This window comes from Caretta caretta, chromosome 2, assembly GCF_965140235.1.
Source record: "Caretta caretta isolate rCarCar2 chromosome 2, rCarCar1.hap1, whole genome shotgun sequence".
In the NCBI taxonomy this organism is placed as follows: domain Eukaryota; kingdom Metazoa; phylum Chordata; order Testudines; family Cheloniidae; genus Caretta; species Caretta caretta.
In genome coordinates, this window is record NC_134207.1 from 46,335,032 (window position 1) to 46,350,340 (window position 15,309).

At 43.3% G+C, this 15,309-nt stretch overlaps 1 long non-coding RNA gene across 1 annotated transcript; it reads left to right on the forward strand.

The window, feature by feature from the left end:
• Positions 1–2,412: 2,412 nt before the first annotated feature.
• Positions 2,413–14,771, forward strand: LOC142070746 (uncharacterized). The gene is made up of 3 exons (XR_012666694.1): positions 2,413–2,451; positions 11,009–11,180; positions 12,389–14,771. It is a non-coding gene; the product is annotated as an uncharacterized LOC142070746 (long non-coding RNA).
• Positions 14,772–15,309: the final 538 nt, after the last annotated feature.

A 15,309-nucleotide genomic window follows, 5' to 3' on the forward strand; every position in this document is an offset into this window, starting at 1 on the left:
TGGTTTATTTAAAAAATTCTTGCTGGAGAAAAAAAATATTTAATTTATTCTGATTTCTTTTAATGTATAGAGCACCTCTCCTTGGCTTTAAGTGCAGAAAGTTTAGAAGTTGGCAACTACTGTGTAGTTATCTAGTTGTAGAATTTAAGCACCTGTCTGGAGGTACACTGTGTGTTTAAATCCGGTAGAAATATGGGAATTTATATTGCTTTAAAAATAAGAATCTAAAAATGTTTGAGTCTGAGTCTGTGTCTATCAAACATTCAACACACTCCATACTGTAGAGAATTTGAAAGACATGTTTACTAGTGTTGATGCAACAGCATTTCATTTTATTTCCCACTCATTGTGGTTTGTTGTAGAAAAATATGCCACACACACACCTAATGTCTGTCAGTAGCTCGCTTAGGGACTGAGTCTGTTGAATAAGAACAATTGAAAGAGTAATTAGATTCCAATTAATAGATGTTAATACAGCTGCCTTCTCTAACTTATTTTTCCTCATGAGCCCCTGCAGTGCTCCCAGGGTATAGCCTCACAAGCAGATATAATTGCTACACTCCTTTGCAGAAGAGTTGCCTCTTAGTTCAAGTTTTTTTGTTGACTTTCTGCAAACTCAAATATTCAGAGCTTTGGTTGTTGGTGTGACACAGGAAGTGCATGATGAATAATTTCAGCACCGTATGAAGCAAAGAAAGTGTATATTGATAGTATCACTGGCCCTCAGACTGTGCCAATGTCTAAAATAAGAAAGCCAGGTGAAAGAAATATGAAGGCAGATGAAAATAATCCCTCCCTTCCTCCCCACCCCAAAAAAGTGATGGACGCCCATGTGGAAAGGACATATGTGCCCCACATCCATGGAGTCTGGTCCTGCAAGGTACTAACATTGCTCTGCTTCTGTGACCCCATTTACCTCTGTCGCTATAGTATCTGAGTGACTAAGCTGACTTAGTGATTCCTACACGGTACTGAGCAGTTAATGCCATTAATGGAAGTTAAGGTTGGTCAGTACTTCACAAGATTGGGCCCTTAGGATGCCATATATAGAGTTACACTGTGGACTGCAGTATATGCAAGAGGATATTTTAATATTAGTTCTTATGTGACAGTTCCATATGTAAAACCTTTGTTCCTTATAGAGCATTTGCGCATACTGTGTATATTTTTATTTTCCAAATCATGGAGGCTGCTCTAAATTATACCAGCTGCCAACGGACACAAGTGTTCAATATGGCAGCATGGGATCAGTAGGGGTTTAGGGTATCCTGGCCAGACACCCTGCTCTGATAGCAAGCTATTGCTGGTGGTTTAGGAGTTGTGCACCATCAGAGGATCCCTCTGGGGTGATCCATTTATGGCCACTTAGATTGGCTGTAGGCTTATAATGTATCACAGGAGGAGTGCCCTGACTGGCTGTGTGTACACCCCATCCTGAACGTTATCAGAGAGGAAACTCACTCAAACTAGTCACCTTGTGGTCTGAATGTTGCAGATGATGAACTGGCAGACACTTCTTGCATGCTTTATGCCTCATGCTAGGGAAGACACTATGACTTGGATCTCCTGATTATTGTACAAGGTGGATGGGTATTACACCATCAGGAACTGGCTCCTCATTCTCTTCCTCACAGACAAGGACTCTTTAAGGATATAATTGCACATGTAGTGCCAGATGTAAGGGCTTTGCTGCTCATTGCAGTCCAGGTAATCTCTGCTCCAAATAGGCCTCAGCTTCTAACACAATAAGCTATCATTTAACTATTGCTACTCATATTTTGCTGTCCGTGGCAACCGTCTGTTTTGTGCGCTCAGGTTGTGAACTTACTCAGGGATCTGAGCCACTGAAGAGACAGATACAGAGAACAAAAGCTGTACACCCAAATCCTCTACACCTATATTTTATATCACTGCTCTGCCACAGATTTCCTGTGTGACCTGGGCAAGTCATTTAGTCTCTCAGTGCTCAGTTCTCCATCTGTACAATGGGATAATAGAACTTCCTCCTACCTCACAGGTGTGTTGTGGGGATAAATACATTAAAGATTGATTGTGAGGTGCTCTGCTATTACTGTGGAGGGGAAATAGAAGTATCTAAGATAGATAGATATTAATAATTAAACAAAATATTCTATTCTCCAAAACTAGTTGCTTGGCGCCAGAAGGCTGTTTTCACTTTTCCCCCGTGATGATTATTAGCTCTCCTTTCTGATCATTAAGCTATGTTTTTCCTTCAGTGTATCCTCCGGTTTCCCCAATGCCATCTCATTTGGTTGCATAATAGCTGGACACAGAGAGAGAAAAAAATGTGGTTAATGTGCAAAGGAAGTTGTTTCTGTAGTAACAATCACTATGCAAATCTCTCAGCATTTCCTTTTCTACTCAGATGACGTAGCCACTTAAATGCTGCTGTGTTGATCTCAAGTGTATCGCTTTCCCAAGAACCTGCAGGTATCATTTTTGTAATATTGTTATCTTAGGGTGCCTAGAGTCCGGATATTTTTTGTCAAAGTCTCCTGTTTGCTTCTGCAAGCTGTAATTACTCTTCTTCTTTCCATTGGTGAATTATTGTGGGTTTGATCTCTCAATCTGTATGTTCTAATAGAACTAGTTTTTTTTCAGCTTACCGGCCGATCATTCAAACTGGAACAGGTACAGAGAAGGGCTACTAGGATGATCCGAGGAACGGAAAACTTGTCTTATGAAAGGAGACTCAAGGAGCTTGGCTTGTTTAGCCTAACTAAAAGAAGGTTGAGGGGAGATATGATTGCTCTCTATAAATATATCAGAGGGATAAATACTGGAGATGGAGAGGAATTATTTAAGCTCAGTACCAATGTGGACACAAGAACAAATGGATATAAACTGGCCATCGGGAAGTTTAGACTTCTAATTAGACGAAGGTTTCTAACCATCGGAGGAGTGAAGCTTTGGAATAGCCTTCCAAGGGAAACAGTGGGGGCAAAAGATCTATCTGGCTTTAAGATTAAACTCGATAAGTTTATGGAGGAGATGGTATGATGGGATAACATGGTTTTGGTAATTAAATATTCATGGTAAATAGGCCCAATGGCCTGTGATGGGATATTAGATGGGGTGGGATCTGAGTTACCCAGGAAAGAATTTTCTGTAGTATCTGGCTGGTGAATCTTGTCCATATGCTCAGGGTTTAGCTGATCGCCATATTTGGGGTCGGGAAGGAATTTTCCTCCAGGGCAGATTGGAAGAGGCCCTGGAGGTTTTTCGCCTTCCTCTGTAGCATGGGGCATGGGTCACTTGCTGGAGGATTCTCTGCTCCTTGAAGTCTTTAAACCACGATTTGAGGACTTCAATAGTTCAGACATAGGTGAGAGGTTTCTTGCAGGAGCGGTGGGTGAGATTCTGTGGCCTGCGTTGTGCGGGGGGTCAGACTAGATGATCATAGTGGTCCCTTCTGACCTAAATATCTATGAATTACTCTCTTAAAGCTGAGGGACCTACAGTGAAATCCTTGCTGGGAATGTGGCCTGCATATCCCCACCAATGAAAACCAGGCAGGGAAAACCACCTGGAGTGAGAGGTGTCTCTTGGTGGAGTCCCTCAGGAACAGATAAGAGAGCTGTGGGAGGAGGTGACTCAAATCTGCATAGCATCCAAGAGCATGAGGACTTATGACAGGATGCACGTGAGATGTCTGGAATGGAGGATGCTGGCTGGCTACAGATGTCTACAGCAGCACCAGAGGAGGAAGGCAAACCACCTACTCTACAGAGAAGAGACTGGCTGCTGGCCACCTTGGGAAGTAGATAGTGCTCCACCTCCCACCTAGGTACCCTGGCCATTGTGGTCAAGAACCAATATACTGTACTGGCAACAGAAGGTGAGGAGCAGACCCCAGTGGCTGTGGCGGAGGATCCACCTGCCCCCAGGGCCCAAGCCAATGGCCACCTCACTCAAGAGGAGGATGCATAGGGTGCTGGTAGTCAGGGACTCCCTTCTGTGGGAGATGAAGACATACATTTGCCAACCTGACACGATGTCCTGAAAGGTGTGCTGCTTGCCTGGAGCCTGCATCTGACACATTCCGGAAAGGTTGTATAGGCTCATCTATCCCTCTGACCACTACCCCATGCTTCTCATCCCTGTGAGTACTAACCAGGGCTGGCTCTAGGCACCATCTAAGCAAGCTGGTGCCTGGGGCAGTGCTGTTAAGGGGCGGCACTCCGGCTATTCTTGGGGTGGCACTCCAGCAGCAGTCCTGGTGGCAATTTGGCGGCAGCACCTCTCTGTTGTTTCCCGCGGCGGCAATTCGGCGGCGACTCTTCCGGTTCCGGTCTCACTGTCGGTGGCAATTCGGTGGCAACTCCCTCTGATGTTCCTGTTCTCTCCGGCTGCAGCATATTCGGCAGGTTTTTGTTTCTTGGGGTTTTTTTTTGCTGCTTGGGGCAACAAAAAACTTAGAGCCGGCCCTGGCACTAATGATACTCCCAGGTCTGATCCTGAGCAAATCAGCAGTGACTACCATTCTCTGGGAATGAGGGTGAGGGGGGCATAGGTTGTGTTCTCATCCATCCTCCTGGTTGAGGGTAAGGGCCCAAGCAGGGGCATGTGCATCCTGGACATGAATGCATGACTGCACAAATTGTGTGGATGGGAGGGCTTTGGCTTCCTTGACCATGGAATGCTGTTCCAGGAAGAAGGACTGCTGGGAAGAACTGGGGTCCAAGAAGGGTAAGAGCATCTTCGCACACTGACTTCAAACCCAAGGAGTTGGCTTTAATTTAGGTTCAAAGGCGGCAGGTGAAAAAATTGCACAGGTGACCTAAAAGAAAGGCAACTTTAACAGAGGGCTAGATGTTGGTATTGGGGAGACATGGAAAATTTATAATAGGGTCATATGAGCAACAAGAGGGAAATCAGCCATTTTAGATTTGATTCTCACCTTTCTCAGTGCAGGGGGCTGGACTCAATGACCTCTCGAGGTTCCCACCAGCCCTAGATTTCTATGATTCTGTTTCCACAAAACATTTCAGGTTCAATGAATTGGCATTTTTGTTGGAAAATTCCTGACCAGCTCTTCCCACAACTACAATGATAAAGTAGTAGGGTCTACACTACTTGGTGACATTTATAGATTAATCAATTACTCTGATCCTACTACCATTTATACTCACGAGTGAAATTAAGTAGCCATTGGAGCTACCCATGAATGTAAGCGTTTGCAGGACTGGGGTCCAGTATAGATCTCCATAGTTTATTCTCTGAGTAAAAACAAAGAATAAAACCCTGCTCCCAGAAATGGGCAAATGTAGTTTAATTCACACCTCCACTCATTAACAATGTTATTAACAAACAGTAGTAGTTACACAGCAAACTTTTGTGTGTGATTCATGAATAAATATGGACAATGCTGTATTTTAAACTATAGTTTGTTTCCTTCACTGACAGAATAAGTGTATGTTTGAATATCATTTATAGTGCCTGTTTATTATATGAGATTGAATCTCAGATTTGTTTTTCAAGTATTAACCTCAACAGAATAGAAAAATGATCTTAAAATAAGCAGGGAATTAGGACAGATATGAGGCTGTCAAGAAAAATTATTTTGTCATTGATTTTCCTTTTCACCTGGCATCATTGCATGACTTTAATGCACAGTTGCTGTTTCCAGAAAAAGATATTAAATTAAATCTGTCAGTATTTCATTGTTTGAAAACCTTGTAGGCACATTTGCAAGACTTCCTTTCAAACCTCTCTTACAGTTGCTGATGGTTGGAGAAATGTGCTGAGATAATACTTGGTTGACATTTCTGAGAATTATATTCTTATTAATCTTACAGGCATGTATATTGCTGTGAACAAAAAGGAGAAAAAGGAGTTGCAAAAAGACAAAACTGAGACTTCTTATCTTTGGAACCAAGCTATGTTAGAAATCAACATAAAAAAGAACTTGAAGGTCATGGTCTAACAGCCAAAGAATATTAAGCCATATAAATTGACAGTAATTAACACAGTTCTAATATTGCTGGTCATAAAAATGAAAATCAAATACTGTACTGCTCAAATCTGATCTCTCTCAACCAAGATGCTAGGCAAATACTGTGAACAAAGTATGCTTGAAACTCATTTTTCCTAATATCCAACCTAGTCCTTCCGCACTGCGACTTGAGATCATTGCTCCTTGTTCTGTCATCTGCCACCATTGAGAACAGCTGAGCTTCATCCTCTTTGGAACACCCCCCTTCAGGTAGTTGAAGGCTGCTATCAAATCACCCCTCAGTCTTCTTTTCTGCAGACTAAATAGGCCCAGTTCTCTCAGCTTCTCCTCATAAGTCATGTGCCCCAGCCTCCTAATCATTTTTGTTACCCTCCACTGGACTCTCTCGAATTTGTCCCCATCTTTTCTGTAGTGGTGGGGCCCAAAACTGAATGCAATATTCCAGATGTGGCCTTACCAATGCCAAATAGAGGGAATAATAATTTCCCTCGATCTGCTGGCAATGCTCGGACTAATGCAGCCCAATATAGCGTTAGCCATCTTGGCAACAAGGGCACACTGCTGACTCATATCCAGCTTCTCATCCACGGTAATCCCAGGTCCTTTTCTGCAGAACTGCCGCATAGCCAGTTGGTTTTGTTACTAGATTTGCCCATTACCTTGGGTTATGCTCATTTATTAGGGTTACTTTTCTGGGGGTGAGGGGATGATGAGCCACTTGATGAGCAAACCCCACAGGATTTTTGGGCACTTCAGGGATCTTTTAGCTTAGGTACAAGAAGCGTTGCTGCAGAGCGAATGAGGAAGCCAAAAAAACACCCACGGGGGAGAGGGAGAGAGAGAGAGAGAGAAGCAACCAGCTTAACCATGAAAGTTATTTATTGCCAGGTAATAACCATAGGGGAGCCAAACAAACAAAACAGTTACAATATTAAATCTAACTTAAATTTGATTATAAAAGTCAGGTTTAGAAAACTATAACTGATCACAAAATCAGGGTCAGAAGGCTATACCGAGAGCGAGAGAGAGCTGGGTTCTCACCACTTCGTGAAACTTGAATCGATTGGGGGTCCCAGGAGGTGGTGGTAGCTGAGGGTCCGGAGTGCTGGAGACTGGCAGAGCCCCCAGCATGATCAGTCAGGAGAAGACGAAGTCCCAATGGAACTGATACAGATTTTGGATCCAGGCATCAGAACACTTAGGGGTTGGTTATATTTGCAGATGTAGAGCGCCGGGAGTTAAACCAGCCTTTGGAGACCGCAGCAGGGAAAATGCTGCCCTGTGTTCACGCTGTCAGCTGCAAGCGCAGTGGTGTGGCCACATAAGCAGCTCTTGCAACGCCACAGAGAGCAGTGCATTGTGGTAGCTATCCTAGTGTGCAAGTGGCTGCAGCGTGCTTTTCAAATGGGGGGGGTGAAGTGTGACAGGGAGTGTGTTGTGTGTATGTGCGGGGCAAGACAGTGTGTTTTGGGGAGCAGAGAGTGTGTCAGCATGATGTCCTGTAAGTTCAGACAGCAGCAGACTGCTCTTCCCCCCCCACACCTCTCTCTCTCTCTCTCTTTCTCTCACACACACACACACACACACACACACACACACACACACACACACACACACACACACACACTGCTTCGGCAGCAGGAGCATTCCACAGTAATGGTTTGCTTTGTGTCCTGGAGCAGATAAGCAGCCAGCTGTCAGAAACGGAGCTTTGAAAGGGGATATCCACATGCCTGCAGCCAAGTTCAGAACAATGAGAAGAGAGGCCACTTGACTTCAGGGGATTATGGGACATTTCGAGAGGCCAATCACAGCACAGTAATGCAACACCCCGTCCACACTGATGCCCAGGCGTTTCAGCTGGGGTGCAGCAAGTGTTATACCAATAAAATAAAAACCAGCAGGATCTTATTAAAGGGAAAAAGGCAAAATACCACATTTATTGTGAATACAGAAATAATCATAGTAAGCAGTTAGTTATAGCTATAACATTCCATTCAATTTCATATTTATTCACACATTCATACACACACACACAGAGGTTCTGCAAGGTTGTTATCATAGTTACCAGCCTTAGAGTTGCTCATGCCAAGCCACTGGCCAGATGGCCTGGACATGAGGAGGGAGCAGGGCCTTGTCAGATGCTCATCTGATGCTCCTGGAAGTTGGTTTGCAGAATCAGACCCCAAAATTCTCACTTTCTAGAGTCTATTTTTATAGGAGTTTCTTCCTAAGCCTGTCTATGGGAATTGCTTCATCATGCTGTTGCTGAATCAATCAGCAGATAGCACATTCCTGACGGCTCCGTGCTGCCAGATGTTATCTTGTTCTTTGGTTCTCCCATTCTTGAGGCTGTTGGGCGGATTCTAGTCTGCCCTCCGGGGGTCCTCTGGTTATTTCCACTTGATGCCTTCTTCAGCCGATGGACACTGGATTCTTAGGCTGGCACCTCCCTGATCATTCAGTTATTATCCACACCAAGCATCCATCCACATACATCCTCTATCTCTATTTTAATCACAATTGTTAATACAACAAAAGGGCGGGGAGTCTCTGGGTGCTGTTTCTGTTGTTACACAGTATTGTTTTGAAAAAAGAAAAGGAGTACTTGTGGCACCTTAGAGACTAACCAATTTATTTGAGCATATGCTCAAGACCCTATGGACTTGTGCATGTCCAGCTTTTCTAAATAGTCTTTAATCTGTCCTTTCACAACTGAGGGCTGCTTACCTCCTCTCCATACTGTGCTGCCCAGTGCAGCAATCTGGGAGCTGACCTTGTCTGTGAAAACCGAGGCAAAAAAAGCATTGAGTACTTCAGCTTTTTCCACATCATCTGTCACTAGGTTGCCTCCCCCATTCAGTAAGGGTCCCATACTTTCCCTGACCACCTTCTTATTGCTAACATTCCTGTAGAAACCCTTCTTGTTATCCTTCACATGCCTTCTAGCTGCAACTCCAATTGTGTTTTGGCCTTCCTGATTACACCCCTGCATGCTCGAGCAATATTTTTATACTCCTCCCTAGTTATCTGTCCAAGTTTCCACTTCTTAGAAGCTTCCATAATTCTTTACGCAATGTTAATACATACATTTCACAACGGTATTAATCGCGAATGTGTCATTAGCTTTCAGAACAGACCTCACTCTGGGAAATGACTGCCTAGGAAGGAGTACTGTGGAAAGGGATCTGAGGGTCATAGTGGATCACAAGCTAAATATGAGTCAACAGTGTGACAAAAAAAACAAACTTCATTCTGGGATGTATTAGCAGGAGTATTGTAAGCAAGACACAAGAAGTAATTCTTCCGCTCTACTCCGTGCTGATTTGGCTTCAACTGGAGTATTGTGTCCAGTTCTGGGCACCACATTTCAGGAAAGATGTGGACAAATTGGAGAAAGTCCAGAGAAGTGCAACAAAAATGATTAAAGGTCTAGACAACATGACCTATGAGGGAAAATTGGAAAAAAATGCGTTTGTTTAGTCTGGAGAAGAGAAGAGTGAGAGGGGACATGATAACAGTTTTCAAATACATAAAAGGTTGTTACAAGGAGGAGGGACAAAAATTGTTCTTCTTAACCTCTGAGGATAGGACAAGAAGCAATGGGCTTAAATTGCAGCAACGGCGGTTTAGGTTGGACATTAGGAAAAACTTCCTAACTGTCAGAGTGGTTAAGCACTGGAATAAATTGCCTAGGGTGGTTATGGAATCTCCATCATTGGGGATTTCTAAGAGCAGGTTGGACAAACACCTGTCAGGGATGGTCTAGATAATACTTAGTCCTGCTTTGAGTGCAGGGGACTGGACAAGGTGACCTCTCGAGGTCTCTTCCAGTTCTATGATTCTGTGACTCTATACACTCTTATAGTACAAACTTTCTAGTGGCTAAAATGTCATTCTAGCAAGTTATAAGCTTTGCCTAAGTAGTTTCCCTACTTACATCAAGTTATCAGCATCCCTAGTCCTCCTGACAAGGAGACCCAACTTTCACAGGCTCTAAAGATGCTGTACCCTATTGTCCCCAAAGTGATGAATGACCAAATGACTTTTTATCTCTGCTTGTACCTTTCCAAAGTTCATTGACCCTGTTTCAAGAGGCAGGGAGGCTTCCTGGAGGTTCAGGCTCCATCCCCCATTGAGAATATTAAATGGTCACCTTCCCCCACTTGCTTGACTGATGGCTGGTTTACCTTGCATGTAAATGAGTTTTTCATTGTCTTAGGTCACGCTTTGCTTAATTTACATGGGTAACACAGTCAAGCTGGTGAAACAATGTGCTTTTGTCTAAGCCAGGCTGTGCTTAGCCACAGTGGAGGAACATATTTTCAGCACTCATCTATAATTCTTTATGCACCGCCCATGCATACATCAAGCAACAAATATTAATGACCAGCACGTCACCAGTTTGCATATGACAATGTACACAACATCTTTTAGAGACAGATTATGACAACAGTGAGTTGGGGCAATGAGTGGATCAGGCCTGATGACAGTTATGGTATGGTGTGCCCTCTGCCAGTTGGCATTGATACCCTGGGTCACACATGGTAAAGATTATAACAGGCATAGTCTTGGCACAAGAAAATCTTGTGTTAAATGCTAAACACTGGAGAAGGCGATTAAGGCAATGAAGCCGCAGTGAGAACATTTAGCTACTGCCACAGTGGACCAAATTCATTCCTGGTCTAACTCCGTTGAGTTACGTTATTATTCACACTCTGACCAATGTGTTTGAATATGCAGCATGATAAGGGTTTGTATGTTGTTTCTCTTATTGAAATGTTTCTACTACTTCTTTTCAAATTATTGCAATTTTGTTGATGAAAATATATTGTGTGATTAGCTCAGGATGGTGACTCCCCTCATCCCTTGCACGTATATAACCCGCTGAAAATTTGGTTTTCTTTGTTGATAACTTCTTGGATTACAGTAACTTGATCTGAATGGGTTTTTTTTTTTTTTATTGCTGACACATGGAAAGCTTTGGGCTGTCTGCACATGAATTATTTTTTTTTCCTTGTATCCCCATAGCACCCCAACAGGATGCGCCATTGTGCTAGACTGTGTATAGTCCTGAAGTGAAAAAGATTGCTCTTGCCACAACATGGTTTATGGCACGATGCGACACTTGGATGAAACAAACGAATGTGTGGTGATGGGAATGAAATGACAAGGGAACTCTGAAATGAGCGAACTTTTTCTGGTAAGCAGTAGTTGCAATTTAGCACCTGCCCAACCTCAGACAGATTTTTTTTGATGGCATCGAACAAATAACTTGTTACTAAATGACTCCACATGTAATCTTGGACCCATCTTTTGTTTTATCAGTTGGAAAAGGTCAGTTCTACTGGAGTGTTTGTGTTTATAATGAACAAGAAAAAAACATTTGCAGACCTTTACTGTACATTTACAGTGTATGGATTGTGACAAGAATGTCCAATTTCCTTTAAAATGTCTTTTGCAGCCTATAGAAATAATAACCGTTTCTTTCCATTTAAATATTAATTCAAGTGTGTATCCTCATTTCATTTTAATTGTGAGATGATGTTAGGCTCCATAGAGTATCCTTCGCCACAGAGAGGATTTTTATGTTTGGATATTGGGGCCCATGGGCATAGCTGTTCTTGATTCCCACCAATGAGATTATTTTTAGGAGATCACATCTCTTCTGTGTCTCCTTCCCGTCCTGCCCTTCAGCCTGACAAGGCCCATATGTGGGTTGCAATGTCTGACACAGGCCCAGAATCAGGGCTAAAAAACTGTTAATGCAGGAAACTTAAAATGCTGTGGGATCGATCCCCTTTGTGTGAATAACTCCTGCTGTAACCTCAGTGTCATGGCTCTGCATGTCTGATGCAAATAAATGTCAACAATGAAAATGAGGGGGACACCATATTTTTGTGGAGCATTGTCCAATTTAAAGACTAACATGAGGGACATTTGTCAGGTGCTCCTTCTCTAAATGGCTTCTCCTTCTCAGTCGGCTATAGGAAGAGAGGCAGCTAGCAGAGCATTACTCTATACACTTAGCTGCAAGTCAGTCCTACATTTGTTCAAGAACATCCTCCAAACTGGCTCCCCATCCCTGGGCACAGATTGGCAGCCATCCCAAAAGCCAGAGCTGTAATAATAAATAAATTGCTTAGTGGTTGTTTTTCTGACAAACTCGGGGGGAAGGAACAGTCCTGCACTGACAAAGTGATTGGCCTGGTGATCCGCCAGGTCTTTTCCATCTCTAACTTTTATGACATTGTTGCCTCTGGCGATTTTCACATTTCCCCCAGAAAAGACAGACATCTGCTTCTTGACAACTGCTGTGAAGAATGTTGCCCTGACCCCATCAGAGAGACAGAATTATCAAGCCTGCAATTATACTTACGTTAACCAATAACAAGAGTTAATTGTTAACAGGTAATAAACGTTAACCTAACTGATCTCGTTAACAAGCTGAAGCAATATGATGGACAGAGCAAATAGCAACGGCCAACACACAGCAGCATCAGAAAGGTAGGCAATAAAAGGATACTTAAATGTGATCCCAGACAATAAAAGTGCAACAAAGGCTGCAAAATCCCTGGGGATACAGTGAAAATTACAAAACCAACAGAGACTTGGATAAGAGCTATGGAACAGATCAAATAGGAGGTGACATTCATAGAATCAGGTGTAGGCAAACAGAGGATGATGACAATGAAAAAAGCCATGGTAATTATGTACACAAAGGTGATGATGACATCATTTTTTTCTGTTTCTGGACTAGCCGAGTGGGGAATGATTAACTGTTTATCATAATGAATAGGCTGATTTTGGCTCTCATGAATTTTAGCCATGGGGGAAATTGGGAAGCCAGTTTATACATAGGTTATAATAATGATATGGTACCATTTAGAATAACACACATTTAGAACAATAAATGAAACAATAGTACAGCTAAAGAGAACAACATTAAAACAGATTCCAGCGCAGTTCTAATTGCATTTGAAAAATAATAGCTTCAACACTCCAGCTGGCCAGAAAACAGAAATTCAGTTCCCCCCCAAAACTGACTTTTCAGATTATGTATGGTTTCAGAGTAACAGCCGTGTTAGTCTGTATTCGCAAAAAGAAAAGGAGTACTTGTGGCACCTTAGAGACTAACCAATTTATTTGAGCATAAGCTTTCGTGAGCTACAACTCACTTCATCGGATGCATACTGTGGAAACTGCAGAAGACATTATATACACAGAGACCATGAAACAATACCTCCTCCCACCCCACTCTCCTGCTGGTAATAGCTTATCTAAAGTGATCACTCTCCTTACAATGTGTATGATAATCAAGTTGGGTCATTTCCAGCACAAATCCAGGTTTTCTCACCCTCCGCCCCCCTACACATGTATGTTTTCATTCCAAATTGGGACAATCCCCCGCAACTCAAATTTTTTGGAGTAACTGAAATTCTGCAATATTTCCTTTCAGCAGCACCCATATGTTCCCGCCACAGGAGAAGTTTGGTGTTTCTGAAATGCAATATTTTCCCTGGGATCCACAGCTCCTTGGCTGGCCACTTGGCAGGAGCACAGAAGTGCTGGGAGCCCCAGCTCTGTGGGAGCCCCAGCTCTGTGGCAGCCCACCTGCTGGGTTGTTGAGGAGCAGGAAAGCCATGGAGCTGGGAACAATTTTATGGCAAAATTGAAATTGTCCCACAGAAAATGTTGTTTTTTGCAGAAACTGAATTTTCTGCTGGAAAATCATTCCTCTGGAAAATTCTGATGAGCTCTACTTAGCACCCTCATTGAAAGGGGCCCAATCTATGGGCATTCCTACTGGCAGGAGGATGGGTACTCCAAAAACTCAGGGTTGCTGAGTCAATATTTTGTTCTATTCAGGTTCTTATGCCACCTTCGTCACTGTAGTATCTGAGTGTCTCCCAGAAGTGCAGTGAGTGATGTGACAATTTCTGTCGCATGGGGAATATTATGTGTGTAGTGGTTAGTTTTGTTTACATTATATGCACACTACGCTGTGTGTTTATATTAGAGAAGTCCAGGCTGAAGAAGTGAGCCTGGCACTTATAGCCAAAAGTGGTGAGATTTGCAACGGGCCTTAGTTCCTATGGGTTTCATGTACCAGGCTGGCACCCGAGAAAGCTCTGTCTCCTACTCAGGCACACTTTGCCCTTGTGCCAGTCAGTTCTAGTGTGCCTGAGCCACCCATGATCCTCATGCCAGAGCCGTAGGTGATCTGCTAGGTATCTTAGGTACAGGCTACAGAATGCCTTGAAGATAAAGACCTAGATCTTGAACGTGACTTGTTATATTCCATGGGAAACCAGTGTAGAGAGCAGAGGACAGGTTTGATGGACATGTTGCTGAGGAGATGCACTTCAGCAATTTGTATTAGTTGGAATGTCCTGAGAGCTGATGACTTCTTGCCCAGGTGCATTGCATTGCTGTAGTCCAGACAGAAGGTGGTGAAGGCATGTATAATTGAAGCTAAGTCATCATTTTCCAGGATGGGATGGAGTCTCCTTGCCAAATGCAGGTGGACACTGCTATGTGGAAGCTTAGCATTAGTGAGGAATCCAGCAGCACTCCTAAACTATGGACAGAATTGACCAGTTGAGTATATACGTCTTCAACCAAAGGAGACTGCACTGTGACTGTAGATTCCTCAATGTGCTTTTTTCTCCCAACCACCATAACTTCTACCTTGCAAAGGTTAAGCTTTAACCAGCTGTTCTTCATGCATGAGCTGGTCTCATTCAAGGACTGGGATGTCCTGGTGTCTGTGGTATGTATGTATGTATGTATGTATGTGGCAGAAGATAGGTAGAGCTGTCGGACATTGTCAAATTGCATCCGATGAAGTGAGCTGTAGCTCACGAAAGCTTATGGTCAAATAAATTTGGTAGTCTCTAAGGTGCCACAAGTACTCCTTTTCTTTTTGGCAAATTGCTGACACTTGCATCCATGTCACCTGACCAGTTCTCCTAGTGTCTGCATGTAGATATTGAAAAGAACTGTAGAGAAAATTGTTCCTAGAAATGATGGGTCTGGTGGTGGAGGTACAGTTTCCCACCAACAACCTTTGGGTGCATCCCACCAGGAAGGATTCTAACCATTTTAGCACATTCACCGGGACCCTGCCACTTCTCACTGAGGACCAGCAATATCTCACAATCAGCAGTGTAAAATGCTGCAGAGAGGCCCAGAAGTATGAAAATGGATGTCTTCCCTCCACCCATTGACAGCAGGGGATCATCCATCAGTGCCACTAAAGCAGTTTTCAACCCATGTCCTGGCCTGAATCCAGATTGTGACAGGGCTAGATCTTTCGCTTCAGCTAGATA